Source organism: Miscanthus floridulus, chromosome 8, assembly GCF_019320115.1.
Source record: "Miscanthus floridulus cultivar M001 chromosome 8, ASM1932011v1, whole genome shotgun sequence".
Lineage (NCBI taxonomy): Eukaryota > Viridiplantae > Streptophyta > Magnoliopsida > Poales > Poaceae > Miscanthus > Miscanthus floridulus.
Genome location: NC_089587.1, coordinates 8207936 through 8230215, shown reverse-complemented (window position 1 = coordinate 8230215; position 22280 = coordinate 8207936). Strand labels below are relative to the sequence as shown.

The 22280-nt window shown below is 49.7% G+C and overlaps 2 pseudogenes; both read right to left on the bottom strand.

Moving 5' to 3' along the window:
- Positions 1-205: 205 nt before the first annotated feature.
- Positions 206-767, bottom strand: LOC136468522 (uncharacterized; annotated as a pseudogene).
- A 3933-nt stretch (positions 768-4700) lies between these two features.
- On the bottom strand, positions 4701-22096 carry LOC136468521 (protein SEMI-ROLLED LEAF 2-like; annotated as a pseudogene).
- Positions 22097-22280: the final 184 nt, after the last annotated feature.

The following is a 22280-nucleotide window of genomic DNA, read 5'->3' as shown; positions in this document are numbered from 1 at the left end:
AAATCTTCATATTAACCACAGAAAAACAAAGAATGAATTATTCCTTTAATTGTTTCATGCCACCATTTTCAGAGCTCTTACAAAACAAACACTACTCCACAGATCGATTATCTACTGCTCCAAAGCTAATGCCTAATGATTTGACTGACTTGATCTAATCAAGTCAGTTTCAGCTGCAAAGAAAGAATCCTTGCATTGCACATCTTCATGGCCTGCAAATTCTGCATGACTGCATGCATGGCTCTGCCGCCGCGGTGGCTCTGCCGGTGCCGGACCGGGGGCGCCGGCGCGCCACGGCGGACTCGAGCTCGAGCGCGGCGACGGTGGCCTCGAAGTCCTCCTCGCGGCACGGGATGCGGATGCCGGCGGCCTGCGCGAAGCCGAACTCCTCGGCGGCGCGCTCCATGAGGTCCCGGAACGCCGGCTGGCGGAGGTAGTCCGTGGGCACGACGAACCACGTACACGGCGAAGTAGCCCCTGGGCACCGCCGGCAGCTCGGCCTCGTCGAGCAGCGCGGCGCCCAGGCTGTCGTCCCCGCCGCCGCGGAGACCCCGCTCCGCCGCCTCCTGCTTCCTCTTCCTCCCCTGCAGCCTCGCCGGCGCCCGGAAGTAGCCCTTGATCGCCATCATCTCCGACGCCGACGCCGATCCAAGAACGAGACCGCCTGCTCTGCTCCTGATCTTGTCGTTCAGCTGCGCTAGTTGCTGTCTAGCTCCGAGCAGAGATCGATCAGATGGGAAATGGTGGCGTGATCGATTCAGCGCCATGCCACACTTGCCACCTGGTGGATGATGATCAAAACGGAGAGGAGAGGAGAGTGAGGGATGAAAGCATGTGTGAGCAGAGCCTTGGACTTGGAGTGTTGTTTGCAGCATGGGTATATCATGGCTGCAGGTTGGTTGGGCGCGCGCCTTCTTGTGTGGAGTTTGTGCTTTTTTCGAGGATGTGCGTGGATTATTAGCTGTATCCTTGCACTAAACAATGCTACTAGTAGTGTGCAGGAGTAATAATCTACAATGTGCAAAGTTTGCAATGCTGTATACTATACAGAAGTGTAGACTACTTCTACTTCAATTAACCTGGATAGTGTGAGCTGGGTGGGACACTTGTACTTTTGTATGTACTCATGCACAATGATTTTCCATTTGGATGCACTTTTGTATGTGCTAAGTTTTTTTTTTTGAGAGGGGGGGGGGGGGGGGGGGGGGGGGGGGGGGGGGGGGGGGTGTTAGCTTGATCCGTCTGCCTTATTTTTAAATTTTTCCTTGTCACATACTCCCCCCTGTGCAACGTTGATATAAGGAAATGGAGATTTTTTCTTCTTGTTTTTGACGTCTAAAACGCAAACTAAGGCCCCGTTTTGTGTTTTTGTTATTATAGCTTGCAACTGAAACAAAACAGATCCGGGATCCTTGTCTTTTATTTTCTTCGTCTAATAAAAATCACGACAAAAAAAATATTGTCCCTTAAGAAATAATTTGCGGCAAATATTTGCTTCATTCATTAGTGACATTACTGGTTATTCTTCTATCACTCCTTATATACTACTCCCTCCGATTTCCTAAAGAATATGATTTTGGACAGCGACATGGTCTTCAAAAAAAAAAACTTTAACTGTTACTATTTGCTATAAAAAATTTATAAAATATAGTCAATATATACTTTTATGAAACTACATTTTGAGATGAATCTACTTACATCACTTTCATATTTTCAAACTCAACCCAAAAGAATCTATTTGTAGTTATTAAAGTTTAAAATATTTGACTTAAGACAACCTCAAAACGACGTCCTTTAGAAACCAGAGGGAGTACAAAGAAAGCTCACAAATATGAATCACTGTGTCTACAACACATAGGACCGTCACCGACTATGGCATATCAGAGATTTAAGATTTTTTTTGGGGGGGTGGGGGGGGGGGGGGGGGGTTGGCATATGAGGAATTATTCCTTGCTATAATAAAATTTTCCTTTTCTCTATCTTGCATACAATTGAAATAATGAAACTATCTAATAAGCTAAACAAAAATGATCTAAGTATGGCTAGAGGTTGCAGTATAATACTAACTTATTCCCTACCAAAATAAATGAAATCTCGTACTCTAAAAAATCAATCAATCTTAAGTTTGACTAAATATATAAAAAATATTGATAATTATGATATCAAATCAATATCATTAGATTGGCCACCCTATGTATTTTTATACTAAACCTATTTAGGGATATAAATCTTAATATTATTTCTATAAATATAGTCAAAATTGAGATTGATTGACTCCTTAAAGTACGAGATGTGTTATGAAGAGAGTATATAATATAAAAGCTCCCTATAAGGTTAGTCTCAGTGAAGAGTTTCATTGCGTTGTCCAAGATTGCCATATCATATACAATGAAATGAAACTTAGATGAACCACTCATTCTCAATGTAAAGTTTCATTTTAGAGTTTCATAGGCATTTAATTCTAAGACTCATATAGAGTTGATAATTGTGCCAAGAGAATTTCATCCCCATTAAACTTATTTCTTCTCTTTCTTCATTAAAACATTGTCATGTCATCAAAATGCATATATGGCAGGCTATTAAATGTAAATGAAACTATGGTGAAACTCTCACTTTCATTTCATTGTTTCCAAGATTGCCATGTCATGTAGAATGAAATGAAACTTGGATGAAACACCACTCTCAATGAAAAGTTTTATTCTATAGTTTCATAGACATTTAATTCTATGACTCATATAGAGTTGGTAACTGTGCCAAGAGAGTTTCATTCCCATGAAACCTAATTCTTCTCTCTCTTCATTAAAACGTTGCCATGTCATAAAAAATGCATATGTGGTAGTCTATTGAATGCAAATAAAACTATTATTACCGGAAACGTTAAATTTGCCGAGTGTTTTTATGTTTGCCGAGTGTATTCTCTCGGGCACTCGACAAACAAGATCTTTGTCAAGTGCTGCTCTAAAAACACTCGGCAAAAAAAAACACTCAGTAAAGAGGAGATTTGCCGAGTGTCAAAAAAAAACACTCGGCAAAGATGGGGTTTGTCGAGTATTTTTTTTGACACTCGGCAAAGAAGTAAAACCTTTTTTCTTGGAAAGAAGGAGAAGAAAAAAAATAAAAAAAAACTTTACCGAGTGCCCAGATCCAGGACACTCGGCAAAGAAAGAAAATCTTTTTTCTGGGAAAGAAGGAGAAGAAAAAAAATAAAAAATAAAAACCTTTGCCGAGTGCCCAGATCTAGGACACTCGGCAAAGGGAAAAAATATTTTTTCTGGAAAAGAAGGAGAAGAAAAAAAAAACTTTGCCGAGTGCCCAGATCCAGGACACTCGGCAAAGGGAAAAAATGTTTTTTTAACCGCGGACGCGCCCTATCCTTCTCCCCGCACGGCCCCTCCCCTTCTCCCCCGCCGCGTCCGCACGCCCCCTCCCCTTCTCCCCGCCGGCGGCCCCTCCCCTCCCGGCCGGATCTGGCGGCCCGGCCACCCCTCCTTCCCCTGGCCGCCGCCCCCTCCCCTTCTCCCCGGCACCGCCCCCTCCACTCCTTCCCCAGATCCGACGGCGGCCCCTCCCCTCTTGGATCCGGCGGTGTGTGGGCGGGTGACGTGGTGGCTGGCGGCGTCCGGTGTGGGGCTTGGTGGCCGTGGTGGGCGCGTGGCGTGGGTGGCGTGGCGGCGTCCGGCGTGGGGCAGCGGCCGTGGTGGTCGTGGTGGGCGGCCGCCGGTGGCGGCGTGGTGGCCGTGGTGGGCGGCGGCCGATGGCAATTTGTTTTTTTATTTCTTGCGAAAAATGTTTGCCGAGTGTTTTTTTGCACTCGGCAACGTCTTTGTCGAGTGCACGACGAAAAACACTCGGCAAAGTGAGTTTGCCGATGCATTTTTTGCCGAGTGCGCTTTACCGAATGTTACACTCGGCAAAGGGTTTGCCGAGTGTATTCGTGACTTTGCCGTGTGCCCTAGGCACACGGCAAAGCTCGCGTTCCCGGTAGTGTATAGTGAAACCCCCACTGAGACTGGCCTAACAAACTAGTCAGTTAGATAAATAACAGGAGTGCAAGTTCAAAGAGTCTTCACTCGAGTATTATTGCACTAATAATTGCTATATTATTGACTAGGACGCATAAAAGCTATCGAACATTGTAGCAACGTAACGTCGATGACAGGGTGGCGGGGAAGCATAGGATGAGCGAGGAAGGGCATTGTTTAGGTTTTCTGGGATACGGTACGGCCGCAAGGATCGCGTATAGTACGGATAGCTCTAGGAATTACGTGGCCGGCCACCTTCCGGGATGTTTGATCCCTTGCATTCCAGCTCAGACTTGTAAGTAACGATGGATCGCTGATGCGACCTTCTCAGGGTTGATGAGCACGACGTGCCGTCCATGCATGTCTTTTTAGGCCTCGTTCGGTTATACGGAATTGATTTTTGGCCTCGCTGTTTCTTCGTTATTTTCTACATGTTCGGAACCATCCCCGATCAGGAAGGACCGGGAACGTCGTAACCGAACGGACCATTAGTGTTCTTGATGTCACCAATGGAGTGGATGGCTGCAGCATTTATCTATGACCCCATTGCCTTTGCTTTGGAATTCTTCAACTAAACTCTTCTCTATCAATATTATAATATATATATGCTGAGCAAAACTCTTGCCGGCTTCTTAAAAAAATCCTTCAATTAAACGAGTTTTGGATGACCCGAGTAATCAACGCTTGCATTGTCTAAGATCAGATGGAAATGCTCTTGTTTAGCTCGTAAGCTCGAGGCAGCTCTTCTCTGTTCTGTGAAATGAGCACAATATCGTGTCAGTTCGTTCAAAAAGAAAATAAGCTTGGGGCAGGCAACTTTCTTTGAAAACTTGGAGTCCTCTTTCTTTTTCTTCTTTTCTTTTTTGAAGGCACGCAGATACAGCAGCAAAATGGCAGCTTTGGCCTGTGTGATCAATCAGCTGCCAACCACTGTTACATATACATTCAGTTAGTTACACGGCGGGGTTTCTGCAGGGATGCGGAAATCAGCAGCCAGCAGCCTTGAGGAAGTTGTCGTAGGGGCTCGACGCGGGCGGCCTCAGGAACGGCTGCTGGACGTCGCCAGCAACCTGTGCCTCGCCGGCACCCATGCTCTGCAGGAGGAACGGGTTTGTGTTCTGAAAACAAACCGTCAACAGTCAGCCTCATCTCATCTCACCCATCCGCAATTCCCCATCCCATCTCATCCCCCAGATTTTTTTCCCGATTTACAATTATTAAGCATCCGTGGAAACGCAAATTACGAGCTCAAAACTAAGCTGGTCCACGCACCTCGTCTGCGCAGCTGATTGGGTGCACCGAGCTCTTTTGTAGATTGATATGTGGTCCCGGGAATGATCCAAAAGCGTTCAGTATGGCTTTGACGGCTTGAACATCGTCTTTTGTGGGGCTGATGAAAATGGCGGCATCATCCGCATACATGGAGGTTCTCCATTTTGCCGCCGCGATTGGTAGGGGGGTGAGTACCCCATGTTCGGTTGCCCGGTCAAGCAGCCGTTGAAGCGGGTCCATAGCAAGGATGAATAACATGGGTGAGAGTGGGTCTCCTTGACGGACGCCTCTGGCATGGCTAAAAGGGGTCCCTTGTCGCCCATTAATCAAGGGTGTGGAAGTGGATGTACGCAGGAGGATAGAGATCCATTCTCGCCATCGTTGTCCGAAGCCTAGGGCTTGCAGAATCTCGAGCAAGTACCCCCAATGAACCGTATCAAAAGCCTTGTGTATGTCTAGTTTCATGAATAAAGCCGATATCTTTTGCTTGTGCAGCCTTTGAACCGCGCCCTGGACGTATAGGAAGTTATCATGGATGCTTCTCTTTTTTATGAATGCGCTCTGGCAATTGGAGACAAGTTGGTTGAGTCGGGGGGCAAGTCTGTTTGCTAACACCTTAGAGAAGATCTTCGCAATGCTGTGGACGAGGCTGATGGGTCTGAAATCTGTAACTCTTGTTGCATGTGCCTTTTTGGGTAGGAGGATGATGGAAGCCGAATTTAGCCATTCGAAGCCCTGGGCGTTCAAGTTGAATAGGCTGTTCAATGCCGCCATAATATCGTCCTTAATGATTTCCCAACACGCTTTGAAGAAGGCCCCCGTGAAACCATCCGGTCCTGGTGCTTTGTCGGAAGGCATGGAATATATGTTGTATTTTATCTCTTCCTGGGAGAAAGGCAACTCTAGATCGGAGAGATCATGTTGGTTGTATCCAAGGGATTGCCAATTTAGTGTTGAAACTCTCTACGTCGCAGCGCCAATGTGATTTTTAAAATACTCACGAATGACCTTTTCTTTCACTTGATGAGCCACCGCGACCCCCCATCCGTATGTAGACAATGTATGTAATTATTTCTCCGGCGTGCGTTTGCTCGAGTGTGGAAGAACTTTGTGTTAGCATCCCCACAGCGAATGTACGTTAGTCTCGATCTCTGTCTGATTCTTGATTTTTCGATGGCCGCGAGTCCAGTGCTACGGGCTTTGAGGCGGCGACATAGGTGAAGTTCTATGGCAGTGAGCAACCTATGCTCTTGTGCTGCTTCTAATTGTAGCAGCACTTCCCTCACTATGGCGAGCTGCATCCTTGTATCCCCTATCTTCTCTTTCTTCCATCGCTTGATACCTTTTGCCACACGCGCCATTTTGATATGCAAGCGTTTGATCGGGAGAGCGATGGTGACCGGTCTGTTCCAAATGTCGTGGATGAGATCTTGGAAGCCATCCATCTTAGTCCAGTAATTTTCAAAGCGGAAGGAAGTGCTGTGATTGTGGTCAAGTTGTCCCTGGAGTAGCAGCGGTGTATGGTCCGACATGAGCGAGGGAAGGGAGTGCAAGAAACACGATGGGAAGGACAGCTCCCACTGGGGGGTACATAGTAGTCTGTCGATTCTAGTGAGCGTGGGGTTTTGCTGTTGATTGCTCTAGGTGAATCGACGGCCATTTAGCTTGATTTCTTTGAGTCCCAAATGATCGATCGTCGCTCTAAATGCCCCCATGAGACGTCGGTTGAGATTGGCGTTGTTCTTATCTTCCGCCTGGTAGATGAGGTTGAAATCTCCGAGGATGAGCCATCTATCATTCTCCGGCGGCGGAATGTTTTTCAGTTCTTGGAGGAATTGAAGTTTGGCGTCCTCCCCTTGCGGCCCATATACCACCGTGATTTGCCACCTTTTTCCATCTGCCCTCATGTTGATTTGCGCAGTTATAGTGTTCGCGGTAAGTGCAATGTCAGAGAGGTCGAAGAAGTCTTCGTTGACCGCCAGGAAGATGCCTCCACGTGTTTGTTCCGCCGGGAGCACACTATAGGAGTTTTCAAATTTCGCTCCGACTGTTCGGCGAACCACATTATGTTCCATAGCTTGCATCTTTGTTTCTTGTAAACATACAATGGTGGCGCCGGTGGTTCTCACGAGCTCACTGACCGAGTCCTGTCGGGCGCCATCATTTAACCCCCTGACGTTCCAATTAAGTACCTGGCAATTCATCTGTGCCATATGTCAACTAATGGTACCCTATCTAAATTAATTCTTCGGAAGGAGACAAGTCGGAAGCCATCTATTGGTTCAGTATAGGCAACAGGCATCGAGTTAATCACACAGAGGCATAAGCACACAAAGATTACAAAAGCATCAACTCGTAGTGGCCGATACAACTGAAAGCCGCTGGCTGTCGGCACGATGATACAAAGCACTCGCTCCCTGCTCGCTGAATTCTTGCTACAACTAACTACCAGCTGACGGTTTTTTGTAGTTGGGTGGGCTGGCGACTGTAGGCCTCTGGCTGTCGCCGAACCCAAGCGGCACACAAAAGATGTGGAGCTCGAAGAGCTTCTGCAGTGGCAACCGATTACTACCATTATTACATCAGGCAACCCATTTGCGACAGCAGTCATCTAGGCGTGAGGCAGCGCCTCCTCGGCGTGGAGGCCACACAAAGCCGTCATTGCCTTCATGGCGTCGTCATTAAGTGGTCCCTTGTACAAGCTGAAGTAGCGTAGCAACGCGTCGTCATGGTTGAGTCCTCCCATGTTGAGGATGCCCAGTCTTTTCATCAGCACTAGCCTGGCCTTCGCTTGGGTGTCACCCCTTGGCCAGTTCATGGTGGCAATGCGGACGCTTCTTCGCACCGGTAGCAGGGGCCTCTTGCGTCGATGTGGTGTGCTGTGCTGACGTGGCGGGACCTGCAAGATGGGTGGAGGCAGGGACTGTGAAATCTCCTGTAGGAAATCAGATACCAGTGCATCATTGGCAGTCGTCGTTTGGCCAACATTATTTACCTCCTCGGCGTAGGCGTTCTGTTCCGGCCGCAGTTGGTGAAGTTCATTTGCCATGTGTGTGCGGCTGGAGCAGTTGCTGGGCATCCCGCGGACACGGCGCCTGGAGTAGATGGCGCCTGGGCGGAAACGCACCACCAGGGCGTTTCTGGCCTGCTGTGTGTGGGCGCGGAGCGTGCGGAGAGGGCCTGGCCGCCTGGCGTAGACCTGGCCCATGCGGAAGCGTCGGTCAGCCGCAAGGCGCGCACGCTGCTCTGTCCCGGCGTCATGGTCGTTGATGGGGGGGAACCTGCAGTTCATTCAGACAAGGAGGAGATACGTTTCCGGTCAGGTGCACCGAAGAGGAGTCGTTCGTTGGTTCGTATGTGCCCTGTGCAGCGGCAACTGGAGGGTCGTTCGGTTCGTAGGTTGGAGGGGCAGAGACCGAAGGGATGAAGGGCGAAACGTCGCATTGACTGTGTTCTGCACGCACCTTGGGAGGGCTTGGCGACAGGTGGTGGTTGTTGCCGTTGCCTCCGTTGAAGTCCGATGACTTGCAGCGCAGGCGCGGCGACGGTGATTTTGAGCGCGACGTCGTGTTCCTCGGCTCCGAGCGCGCGCGCGCCTGTGCGGCCTTCGGTGGGGCGCCCTTTCCCTGCTTTGGCCCCTGGTTCTGCGGTGGACATCAGCCGGATGGATGACGAGGTGCTGCCGAGCCCCCGTGCCAGTATCTGCAGCGTCGCCTTGGGTCGGTTGCCGTGCACCCTTGCAAGCCGCGTCGCCACCTGTGGTCGTCTGGCGATCTCCGCGGCCATCCGTGTCGTTGTGCAGTGTGCGTCGGCGGCCCCCACGTTCTGGACTGTGGTGTCGTCGGCCACCGTGCCTGGACACCGAGCGTTCCCGCTCGTGGTCCTTGGGCGCCCGCGACAGGCTGCGGGTGAGCCACGAGTACCACCTGTCCCCATGGCGTTCACGGCGCCCCCGATGGTCGCTGTCGTCGTCGCGGTGGCCGCCTTGGGTGTCAGCCAGTGGAGGGTCGTGGCGGTCGCGCGACATCCTTTCTCCATCCACGATCCCGTAGTCCCACGTGTAGACCCGGGGAGCAGCAGCCCAGACGTCTCTGCCCGGAGGGTCCTCCACCATGTCAAGGTGCACCAGCACCCTGAAGGTGAGTCCCCGGCGTCCGCGGGCATCCTGTGAACTGTGGGCCTCCGCCTTTCTGCATGACAAAGTCAGCCAGGTTACCTTTGGGATGTTGGACGGGTTGTGCGTCCAGGCCCAGACGCAGAGTGCCCTGGTGTCGGCACGGTCCAGCGAGGTCTTCTCAACGTAGTCGATGTCGCAAGCTCTGGCGACCGCCCTATTGGCAATGCTCTCATTCCAGGCGTGGAGGGGGATGTCCTCAAGGCATAGGCGGACGCGGAACTTGAGGTCACAGATGTCTCCGTGCGTCACCAGCTACCATGGCCTTGTGTGGATGTCGAGGTTGCGATAGGGGAAGGTCCCCCGTGACACCGCTTCGTCGCGGTGGTGTCGGTGCTTGAAGTCGACAAAGAAGTCCTCGGGCGCGTGCCTGACGACGGAGACATCTTCCTGACGAACCGGTAACTGGTGGCAGATGGCCCGCTTGATGAGCTCCGGCTCAACCACCGGGCGGTTCCCCCCCCCCAGCCAGGCCACCATGCCATGCATGGAGAGGCGGTCGAGCTCCTGGTCCATTGAGTCTACGGAGAGAGCCACTGCACAGGTGTCCAGGGGACGGACAGAGGGGTCCCCGGGCCTGGCCATGCCGCTCACTTGCAGAGGTGGGAAGTTTGTGTCGTCGAGTGGAGGAGGAGCAGCCTTGGGTTGCTGCCTGGCGGGTGAAGATCTTGCAAAGCACACATTGCTTTTATGTCCCCAGCGGCCGCACGAGAAACAACGCACTGGGTCTCTGCAGCTCGCCGCGGCGTGGCCAGGGGAGAGGCAGCGGAAGCATTTACCTCGCAATCGCCGCAGCAGCTCCACACACGAGGTGATGACGCGCTGATAAGACCTGGGTGGTTGAGGGTGTTGAATGTGCCTTGGTCTTGAACCCGGGGAGACACCACCAGTATCGCGGGCGCACCATTGACCAGCCATCCTCACCTTCGCTTGAATGCGCCGCACCGGCCCTCTGCCACGCCCCGGTGACAGGTCTGGGTCTTCCCCCTCGGGAAGGGAAATCCCCCCCAAAGCCGGGCGGAGTCACGAGAGTTGGAGATGACAGCCCGGCGGAACGGGCGCTGCGCCTCCCCGAAGCGGATCTGAGGCAAGATCTTGTAGGCGCAGCGCTGGTGGGGTAGTAACGCCTCACCGGACGGCAGCAGAGGGTAGAGGCGAACCTAACGCGTCTGGACGACGTGCCTCTCGTCCTTTCCGACTTGGCAGCAACAGCAGCGGACGCGGCGGCGGTGGCGCCGAGTCGGAGGTCTGGCCTCGGAAAGGGGGCAGTGGACTCCCCGTGAGCCACAGCGGAAGCAGCGGCGGATGCGCCGGGGCCCGGGCGGTGGGGAAGCGGCGCACGGGAAGAGCAGCGGCGGGAGGGTTGTTCGATTTGTGGCCATGAGCCACCGCGAGCAGCGCGAGCGGGATGGGGAGGACGGCCGCGGGGAGGGGAGCGCGTAGAAACACGCGGGGACCGGGGGCCGCGGCCGGCAGCGGCGGATCTGGGCTGGTGGGCGGCGTACGGGGGCGGGGGCGGGGGTGGGGGCGGAGGAGGGGAGCGTAACGGTTCCATTCTCCACTGTGCAACTGCAACAACCTGTGCCCAGAGAGAAGAGTGGAACAATGACCTGTGAGGGAAAAAAAGAACATACTGTTTCTAGAAGTTCATCAATACTGAGAAGGTTTGTTGTGGGCACAGGAATAGCTGTAGCCGTCAGTGTAGTCGCAGAGACTTCCGCAAAAGTAATGTTGTCATTTCTCAGATCGATAAGTTCAGCCTGTGCAAAATTTCCATGTACCTTAGGATGGAGAAGAAAATGAGACAAATATATAGGTGATACACATATACCTCTTGATAGTCGGTGTCATCATCAGAACTTGGCCGTGCAATCTTGCTAGGTGATTCAAGAAAGTGAGCACTAGTTGGGCACATTTCATCAGGGGAGAAATCACGTAGCAGTTGACTCCTTTATATTCTCTAACTCCAACTGCAGAAGTTGTGGGGAAAGTTCATTATCCACACATTCCATGGTATTCAGTTTAGGCAAATATAAGAAATGTTTACGGAGAATGGATGGAAAATTACATCTGGTAAATCTGTTATGGAGTTCATAATGGCAAAGACCATGGATTCTCGAGAGCAACTATTTGTTAGTTCCACTGCTGAAAGAGACTTCAAGGCATTCTGATTGTCCTCAGGTGAGCCATAGAATGTTGATGGATTTTCTGTATAGTCCTTCACAACCTGAAGTTTGTTCTCATGTACCAAATGAAGGAATGGATCCATCTACAACAGTTGCGGCGCATAAAGCTTAGAACTTTCATTGATTAATAAAACATATGGAAGCAACAAAAATGACATGAAGAACGATAATGCATTATTAATGTATAATATAAACATGCACACGGTATGCTTTGCATCTAGAAGAAAAGTAATTGGTGCAATCGAAAAGTAATTGGTGAACACAAAAAGGTTGTGTTCATTAGATGAAAAGCACATTCACTTTTGGACACTATTCTGCTAATCACGTGCAGAAGTGCGGTGTTATTTGTCATCTGAGCACACCAGCAGATAAATTAATCTATCTGTACCTTATCTATAAGCTTGTCAGATCAAATTCCCCCAACTCCTTATCTATTAGCTTCAGTCGTTAAATCTATCATTTCTCAGGAGTCAGAGTCTATTTAAGAGGATAGAACATTCATTACATGATCAAGCAAAAGCATGAACTGATGAATAAATCAAGTCAACCAGTTTCTCAGTCTGTGCTTTTCTCCCCCTATCAACACCCTCCTTCCTATGACATCATTCTGAATCATGTCTATCACTGTCCAACATCACATATACGGATATTTACTCCCCTGTAGAACATACACGTCACATATAATATACCGAACTCTACCAAAAACAAGGAGGTTTGATTGAAGAGGTGGAGGAGTGGAATTCAATCGGACATACCGTTCTATCATTGAGCATTGATTTACAAATTGGGAGAAGAGTCGCCACATTGAAAGCTCTTGAGGCAAAAACAATCATAGATGTAGCCAGAGTAAATAAGGACCGGCGGCGAGATGGTGGCAATGAATCTAAACAGATGGTTAGGTACTTATCAGAAACCAAACTAACATGTACTTTAGTTAACTCTAGGCAAATGATAAATTGCTCCACCTGTTCCTCCAAGTGAATGGCTCATTAAAGAAAATGCAATCTGAAAACTGGGAGCAAGAGCCTCAAAAATTGATGTCTGGAAGAGCAAAAAGGAAAAAAAATAAACAAAGAGAGTAATGTTCTCAGTGATGACCATTCCAAAAGAGCATCATGTAACTGAGGATTAAAAGATGTGGTGACTAAAAAAAAGAGAAAGCAATAAGCCGTATGAGAAAGATCACGCATGATAATATACAGTATCATCATTTTAATAGAAAAATAATCAAATCAAACAAATTGCAGGAAGAATAGCAATTCTCTGCAACCCACATAACAATAGGCACAAGACAAATGGCAGCTATAAAAATTAAGTACCTTCGATCCCAAAAACAATAGAAGCAAACTATATGTATGAGCAATAGCTTCATAGTTTTAAGTAGTATTTTTAGGAGAAAGCGCTTGACGCCAAATAGACGAGAGCAGAAGAGTGGCCTGCTGACTGCTTAGTCTTAACACAGTCATTTCCTGAAAGTATCCAAAAGTTAGATAAAAGGATGTGAATAGCAGAAAAACTTTGTTCAATTGTTACTAGCCTGTAAATTTCTGAGCACAAGGTTCAACATGTTGGGTTTTTTTTTTTCTTTGGAGGGGAACGAACTGGTTGCTCATGGCAGAACATACCGTTTCGTTGATTGACTCTGTCAGGGGACTTTGACCTTCCTTTAAGGAAGCAGAAGAATATTTCTGAGACACTGAAGAAAATCTGAGGTTTTGTCTCAAGCTTTGCAAGCCTGGCAAGTCACTGGGAGTAGCAGTTTCATCATCAATACCATGCAAAATTCTGTTCATGCTTCCTTCATGTAAATATTCTCTAAAGGAGTTTTTGTCCCTTCTCAGCTTATCAAACAAAGCAGCTGATGATGAGAAGACAGATACAGCCCTCGAGGGTGTTCTCTGGACATCATGCTTTCTACACTGATCTAGGGATTTCAAATTGGGAAAGGGAGAAACAGAAGATGGGACAAGAACAACAGAAAATATGCGGTGTGCACCAACACGTGTTTCATGATCAGGGTGAACCATCGCTAACAGCAATTGATGAAAAAGTGCTTCTGGAAATACCTGACAAGTATGACACAGGATAAACAGTTGAAAAATCACTAAGAATTACTGCTAAAATGAATTCAAAGTTTGTGCTCCAACAACATACCTTGTTCTGATACGACAAATTCGGTATTGAAGCGATTATTTGAGCTGTGCGGTAAACAGCTGAGGTAGTTGCTATAGCAACAAGAGGAGTGCGTGATAAGTTCTCTAGCATCACAGACATCATGTCAAGAACTGGCCCAGCATCACCAACCTGATCAACAACACCAACTATATAACTTTATAATATTATGCAAACCAAGCTAAGAAGTCAGAAGCATTATACTGGCATCAAATTAGCAAGGGAAGAAAAGGCAAAGAGCAGCAAGTACAAATCACTGGTAAAGTTTCAATTGGAGGAAAATTGACCTTCTTTGACAGCTGGATTATGCATTCATCAAAAGCCTTGCGGAGTTTGTCATTCCACTTTACCACCTCCAAATCTTTGCTGCCGAGAGCTGAATGCAGTGTCTTTTTCATATGCCTTACAAGGTCACTTATAGCAACCATGGTTGCTGCTGAAGCCTGAGCTCTTGATTGTTCTGCAAGAGCAGCTATCACTTCCACAATGCTGAGTTGCATCTCAGGTTGTTCCAGTATGGCCTCGTGTTCAAGATGTTTTACTAGTACTGATATCATCAAATTAATGTTTGTCCCTGCAAAAGCCAGTTGTAACTTAATAAATAAAGTAGTCATGTTAATGACGAAGATTTACTTAATGCGAATAGAGCACCTGAGTTTTCCATGAACATTTGCATGTCCAATAGAACTCAAAGTGCAAGACTATTCTTGGATGACCATGAATTAGTATGATCGAAGTGTCGAAATAGGGACTCCATAACACGGCGGAATGTGGTTGCCTCCCTGGACAGCTTGGCCATGTTATGCACACAGACTCTTGACCAAAAATAAGGATCCTTGGCATCGTCCCTACAAGACAGGAGTCAGTTAAGAACTAAAAAACAAGAAGAAATGACAAACTTAAGCTCAAAGAATGTTATATTACATAAGCAGTTGGGTTTCTCCATAGTCACTAACTATGCTCTCCCAAGAAGGTATCACAGAAAATATAAATGCAGACGGAGAGGCATGGCCCTCGGTTTTAAGGACCTCTTCCACCCACTGACAACCTCGATTTTCAGTAGCGCTATTGTCACTTTGCACCTTTCGAGGCTCATAGCTTTCCAATACTACTTGGACAACCTGACAATTACAGTGAAAATCAAGTATAAAAGTTTAAGAGCACAATATATTATCGCAAAAAAAAAAAATCACTCATAGCAAAAAGGTATAGCATTCAGTAAACATATAGAAGCAAAAGTACTATTATAGGTGTAGAAATTGTATCACAGGTTGAAAACATTTCAGCAGATCTGCACAACTAAGCAACATTCCTAGGTTGTATAGGGTGATATTCTGACTGTCATACATGAACAAACATCTAATCTAACAATAAGAAAATAATGGCGGTCTGAAGTTTCAAGGACAGATAAGTAAAACAGAGAAACTACAAGAACTACTGCAAACGTTGTCGAATTCTGATGAGATATGAGAGAGCTCACCCATAAACCAGATCTGTTCAGCATATAAAATGAACAGTATGTTAGTGCTGGAGCATATTTTGGATTGTACTTTGCATTGCCTTTTATGTATTGTAATAAGAATACAAAAGAAAACCAAAAGTGGCACCATTTTGGAATTGGAAAGATGCAAAATTACTCAACATGTCCCCATTATTGTAATAAGAATGCAAAAAGAAAACCAAAAGTGAAGCATTAAAAAAATTCAAGGTTGTAAACTGCTAGAATTTCTTATTGGGGTTCTTAGCCAGTTTTAGCAGAACTGTAAAGAAAAGAATGGAACCCAAGGTATATACCATGAACAATTGCTAAGCCAACGAGGCAACGACTATAAACAGTGCTTCAAGAAATGCACCTAAATGTGATGAGAATAATCAGAATAAGTTTGATTGGGCTATACTTGAACACTGAAAGAAATTTTGCCAAATCGTAGGTCCACTAACAACTTCTTTAGAACAGCATCTAATATTACTTGAGGAGAACATGGTAGCATAGTTAATAGATACAATGATTACTTGTTCATCATACTGTGCAGGAGACTTACCATAGCAGAAAGAGATTGCAGGACTGCTGCACAGAGTGCATTAGCTTTCTCTTCGTCCCTTACTATTTGAGAAAGTTTGCATAGTCTTGGAATAAGCTCTTCCAAATTGAACTGATATGTACCATCCACCTGGAACCAACTCATAATTCAGTGACTGATTGCGACTGAAATAGCATCCTCAGTATAGAAAGGTATCCACTGCCCACTACACAAATTGAATACCTGAGTGACAGTGAAATCAAACAAGGTTTCACAGCCAATGATGCACATGTCATCCTGCCTTGATTGATCCAAAAGTGTTTGTATGATGCTTAATAAGCTATTTGCCAGTAACGGCCTGCACTGAGAAAATTCACTTTCAGATCTACAACCGTTTGAAATGAAAGCATGCAAACATAGAAGTTACATACAAAATCCAAACATCAATCAAGATGTTCATTTCTAGGATGAGATGGATCTGATGCATTGTAAAATAAATGTGAAAAACAAAACTCACATCTGTTCTTTACAAGAGACCAATAGCCTGCGGTATATTAGCACAACAACTTTCACAAAGCCATACTGCTCATTTCTCAACTCCTTGTAACACCTCTTCTCCAAGTAAGCTGTGATCTGCAGAGACACCAATACGCAAGAGAAAGCAAGTGAACTGGAAGCAACGGATTAGATGCAATTTGTAGGACACTTGAGGTGAGCACACCCCCACCTTTGGCACACGATGAGGATTTCTAGCAACATACTCGCATAGCTTCCCAATCCTCCTCTCATTTGGTCCGTCATCCTGTGGCAATGTTGATGAAATTAAGCCTGTTTTCAGACAGAATCAACTGCTGCCACACGTAGTATGGTACAAAACCATCCGTGGAAACTATAGCCCATTTAAGGGTAGCCGAGTGATGTGAACAAACAGAAAGAGGGTCATTATGCCATTGTCATCTCCTTATTGTGGAGAGCTAGTGAACGATCGAAGGATTCCAATGATGGAGACAGAAACATAGTCAAATTGGGCCTCTAGGCAGCTCATAATAGGTAATGCGCCAGTGTCAATGCCGCCCGCGATCTTTTGTTTCAGCGACTGCCAAGCAATGGGGGCCGCTCCAAAGAAGACGAGCACGTCGGAGGTGCTCCGTCGCCCATCAATGTCGCTCGCTATGTCCGCATCGCTGAAAACAGTGAGCTCTGGCTCACCTTCCTTTGCCTTGGGGGTGCCTCACTAAACACTGTGAGCCACAACCCTCCCTTGCCGCCACTCTTGGGGAAGATGATCTCTTGATCGAGCATCCCCTTGACGTAGCGCAGCAACCTTTTCACTGCCGACCAGTGACCTTCGCGCGGGTCCTCCATGAAACGGCTGACGTACCCAACCGCGAACACAATGTCCAGTCGGGTATGAGTGAGGTAGCGCAGCCCGCCGACGATACTCCGGTAGCGTGTCGCGTCCACCTTTGCAGCAGTGCTGTGCTTGCTCAGCTTCAGCCGCTCCTCCATCGGAGTTGCGCATGGCTTGCACTCCGCCATGCCGCCGCACTCCAGCAGCTTCTCCGCGTAGGCGCGCTGACCCAGGGAGATGCTCTGCTTCCCCTGCCTCACCTCGATGCCGAGGTAGTAGGAGAGCGCGCCGAGATCGCTCATCTTGAAATGAGCCGCCATCTCACCCTTGAAACCGTCGATGTCCTCTGCTCGCGCTCCGGTGACGATTAAGTCATCCACGTACACGCCGACGACGAGCTTCTCCTTCCCCCGTCACCGCGTGTAGAGCGCGTGCTCTGTAGTGCAGCGAGTGAACCCAAGCTCGCCCAAGGTGGCGTCGAGCTTGGCGTTCCGCTAGCTCGCCGTTGAGGAACACAGACTTGACATCGAGGTGGTGGACACACCAATCCTTCGCTGCTGCATTGGCCAACAGCAAGCGAACGGACTCCATTCGCGCCACCGGAGCAAAGACTTCCTCAAAGTCGATGCCCTCACACTGCACGAAGCCGCGAGCGACGAGCCGAGCCTTGTACTTGACAATGACGCCGCGCTCGTCCCGCTTCACCTTGTAGACCCACTTCAAGCCAATCGGCCTGCAGCCCACCGATGGAATTACCAACTCCCATGTACCATTGTCCTCGATGGCCTTCATCTTTTCCAACATCGCCCGTCGCCAATTGGCGTCGCGTTCAGCCACTGCGAACGTCGATGGCTCCTCGGCACTAACAAGGAGCAGCTCTAGATCGTCGAGCAGCCGACTCGCTAGGCCTGTGGCCCCTGCATTGCCGACGATGTTGTCTAGCCTATGGAATCGGACCTCCTTGCCATCGAGGAAGGCATCCACGAACTCGCTGATGTCGCTCGGAGGGGAGGTGAACTCGATCGTTGGTCCCCGGCTTCCCTGTTCTGCCGGAGTGGTCGGCATCACTACTGGACCGCTCGGCACCACTGCTGGAGTGGTCGGCATCGCTGCTGGACCGCTCGGCACCATTGCCGGAGTGGTCGGATTCACTGCTGGAGCGGTCGACACCACTCCTGGAGTGGTCGACTCTACTGCTGGAGCGCTCTGCACTACTGCTGAAGTGCTCGGCACCCCTCTGCAGTGCTCGGCACTACTCTTGGAGTGCTCGGCACTATCCCAGGAGTGCTCGGCTCTGTTGTTGGAGTGGTCGGCACCTCCTCTCCAGCGTCTCCACCACCGTGGATGACCAAGCGCTCGACGACGAAGGTGCTGGTGAAGCCGCCAGCTTCCCCGTGCCTGGACTGTCCCAGTCCCAGGCCGCTTTCTCATCGAACACCACATCCCTAGAGATCACCACATTGCCTCTCTTGGGATCATAAAGCTGATAGGCCTTGCTGCCCTCCTCGTAGCCTAGGAGCACCATCGGCGTGCTCCTGTCTTCCAGCTTGCCGAGGTGAGGCTTGGTGTTCTTCACATTGCCGACGCAGCTAAATGTCCTGAGGAAGGACACATTCGGCTTGCATCCATGCCAAGCCTCGAACGGCATCTTGCCCTTCAGGGCCTTGGTGGGCGCGCGGTTGAGGATAAACACCGCCGTGGTCACCGTGTCTCCCCAGAACTCCGTCGGCATCTTCTTAGCCTTCATCATGGATCGAGCCATGCCGACCACCGTCTGATTCTGCCGCTCCACCATGCTATTCTGCTGTGGTGAGTACGGCGCGGTGTGGTGTCGCACCATACCTTGATCCGCGCAGTACGCAGCAAATTCCACCGAAGTGAATTCACCGCCGCGATCAGTCCACAGCACGCGCAACTTCTTGCTGCTCTCCGCCTCCGCGTGCGCCTTGAACTTCTTGACCGCTTCCGTCGCCTCGGTTTTGCTAGTCAGAAGCTGCAGCCACATGTACTGGCTGCAGTCATCCACCAGCAAGATGAAGTACTTGCGCCCGACGGGCGTCGCCGGCGTGATCGGCCCGCAGAGGTCACCATGGACCAGCTCGAGGGTCTCTGCCGCGCGGTACTTCACCGTCTTCGAGAACGACAGCCTTCTTTGCTTCCCGACCAGGCAGCTGTCACACAGCTCGCCTGCGTGCTCGATGTGAAGCAGCCTAGTCACCATCTTCTCCAGCCGGCCAAGAGCGTCGAAGCTGAGATGTCCATACTGGGCATGCCACAGCCATGGCTCCTCCGTGCACCGTGCAGCCAAACAGATGGGCTGCTCCATCTTGAGGTCGAGCAGGTACAGCCGATTCTGGGACCTCTTCACCTTGGCAAGAAGCCACTGCTCTTGGTCCCTGATCCTAAGGATGCCATCCTTGATCAGTATCTCACTGCTGCGCTCATCCAGCTGGCCAATGCTGATGATGCTTGAACGCAGCTGCGGGGTGTAATATACATCCGTTAGTGCGCGGTGCTCGCCGTTCTGGCACCTGAAGATGATGGTGCCGCGCCCTCGGATCGCCACCCTTGAGCCGTCACTGAACTTCACTGTGCCAGTCACGTCGTCGTCGAGCTCGGAGAAGGCTGCCTTAGAGCCCGTCATGTGGTTGCTAGCGCCGGAGTCCAGGTACCACCGCTGCTCGTGCTCGCCGCCCACACGTCCGAGGTAGGCTTGGACACGCGGTTCGTCGAGGTTGACAGCCTTTAGAGCCTTCCTAGGCCCTTCGCACCACCATCCCCTCTCCCTTCTCCTTGGCCTCAACGTCGTGCAGTGCACAGAACGTCGCCATCAGGAGAGTGGCCTCATTATCATCATCAGCCTGCGCCAGATGAGCCTCGGCCTTCTTCTCCTGCTTGCGATTTAGGCACTTCTTTGTCCAATGGCCCGTCTTCCCACAGCGCCGGTAGGTGTTGGGGTCGACCTTCTTCTTCTTCTTCTTCGAAGAAGCCTTGCCGCGGCGCTTGCCATCGCCACCGCGGCTGGAGGAGGCTTCCCCGGACTTCTTATCCTTCATCCGGGTAGCCCACTCCTCTTCTGTCAGCAACAGCTTACCGCTGTCCATTGTTGCTGTGGCTTGCTCCATGCGCTCGTCCACTGCCCGCAGACGACATGTCACATCCTCAATGGTGAGGGTGAACAAGTCCAGCATCATCTCTATGGAGTGAGCAATCTGAATGTACTTCGCCGGCATGAAGTGGAGGTACTTAGAGACCGCCTCTTCTTCGTCGATGGTGACGCCGTGGCTCCTCAGCTTGCCGATGAGCGTATGCAGGCAGAGGGAGGAGTCCTCCACCGATTCACCATCCTTGAACTTGAGGTTGACGTACTCCTGCTTCAGCAACTGGGCCGTCGCCTTCTTTGCGCGATCGGAACCAACGCGCATCGCCGCAATGGCCTCCCACGCCTCCTTAGCAGAGCTCTTCACCCCAACGGCTCCATGTACTCCGCTGGCACAGCAGCGAGGATGGCTTCCAACGCTGACATGTCGTCTTGTTCATTGTCAGTGCCCTTGTCAAAGGCATTCTAGAGCCGTCGGGCTCTGAGCTTGACCTTCATGGTCATCGCCCATTCGTCATAGTTGGTGCGAGTCAGCGTCGGCCAACTGGTGCCATTAACCTCCCGCACCGTGCGCATAACGACCTCCTATCGTGGCTAGGCAGCCACAATAGCACCGCTGCTGTCGCCCATCTCCAAACCGTTCGTCGTCGCTAGCGGTTAGTCCGGTGACGGCGCTTGTACGGCTCCGATACCACTTGTTGATCCCTGGCTACCCTGCACAGGTAAGCAACTAGCTTACCAGCACACACACTCACTATGGCTAGAGATAGAAGAAGAGATTGAAAATAACGCACACACACTCAGTACAAGCACCAGCGTTGGCCGAAGCCCCGCCCTTTGGTTTGTGACAACTAAACTAAGTATTCAATTGCCCTTATGATAGAATATATACAACTCTAGCTGTACCTCTACCAGGTACGTAGTTGTTGCCCAACTATCTACTCCTGAGTACAAGAGTACATCAACTACCTACTCCTAAGGTACAGAGTACACCAACTACCTACTCCTAAGGTACAGAGTATACCAACTACTTCTAGCAGTACAAAGCTTACCTTAGCCCACTACTAAGATATGGTTAATGTAATAGCTACCAACTAATGTACTAGAGGTGGCCTATTGCAATACTGCTACAGCTACATGAATTGGTCAGTAGAGCCGATCAGTCCCCAACTCCCAACAGGAAGTGGTCGGCCGAGCCAACCAGTCTCCAATCAAGAAGAGAATGGGGAGCAGCAGATTATGTCTAACACGACATATGTTGATGAAATTAAGTCTATTTTCAGATAGAATCAACTGCTGCCACATGTAGTATGGTCCATAACCATCCGTGGAAACTACAGCTCGTTTAAGGGTAGCCGAGTTGTGTGAACAAACAGAAAGAGGGCCATTTTATATGCCATGGTCATCTCCTTATTGGGGAGAGCTAGTGAACAGTTGAAGGATTCCAATGGTGGAGACAGAAACATAGTCAAATTGGTGCTCTAGGTAGCTCATAATGGGTAATGCGCAACACGTCAGTGTCAATTGCACTGGTTCAATTTCTAAGGTGGGACCAAGGCCCCACAAAAATGCAGCTGAATAGCTGATGGTGAGTAAGGAGAACCATGGAAGCGGACGTGCGGAAGAAGGGGGACTTGTCAACCTGCTTCGCGGGGAAGATGTCGGCGAGGATCTTCTTGTAGCACTTGACGGGCTGCCTGGAGCGTGGACGCAACGAAGGGCAGAGGTAGCAGAGCCCGCCGCACGCCGGCAGCACCTTCCTCGACACCACCCCCGAGACCGCGCCGTCGAGCCCCATCCCTGCCCCCGCCCCCGACCCTCCTGCCCGCCGGGAACCCACGCCGCCTTTCTCCTACCTCGACCTGCATTGTGGTGTGGAGGCGCACGAAATGAGGGAACAACCCTTGTTGAATGGAACACCCGGTTGGATCAGACAACGCGGGGCCATGAGAAGGCATTTGCGTTTACCTCCGCCGCTAGCT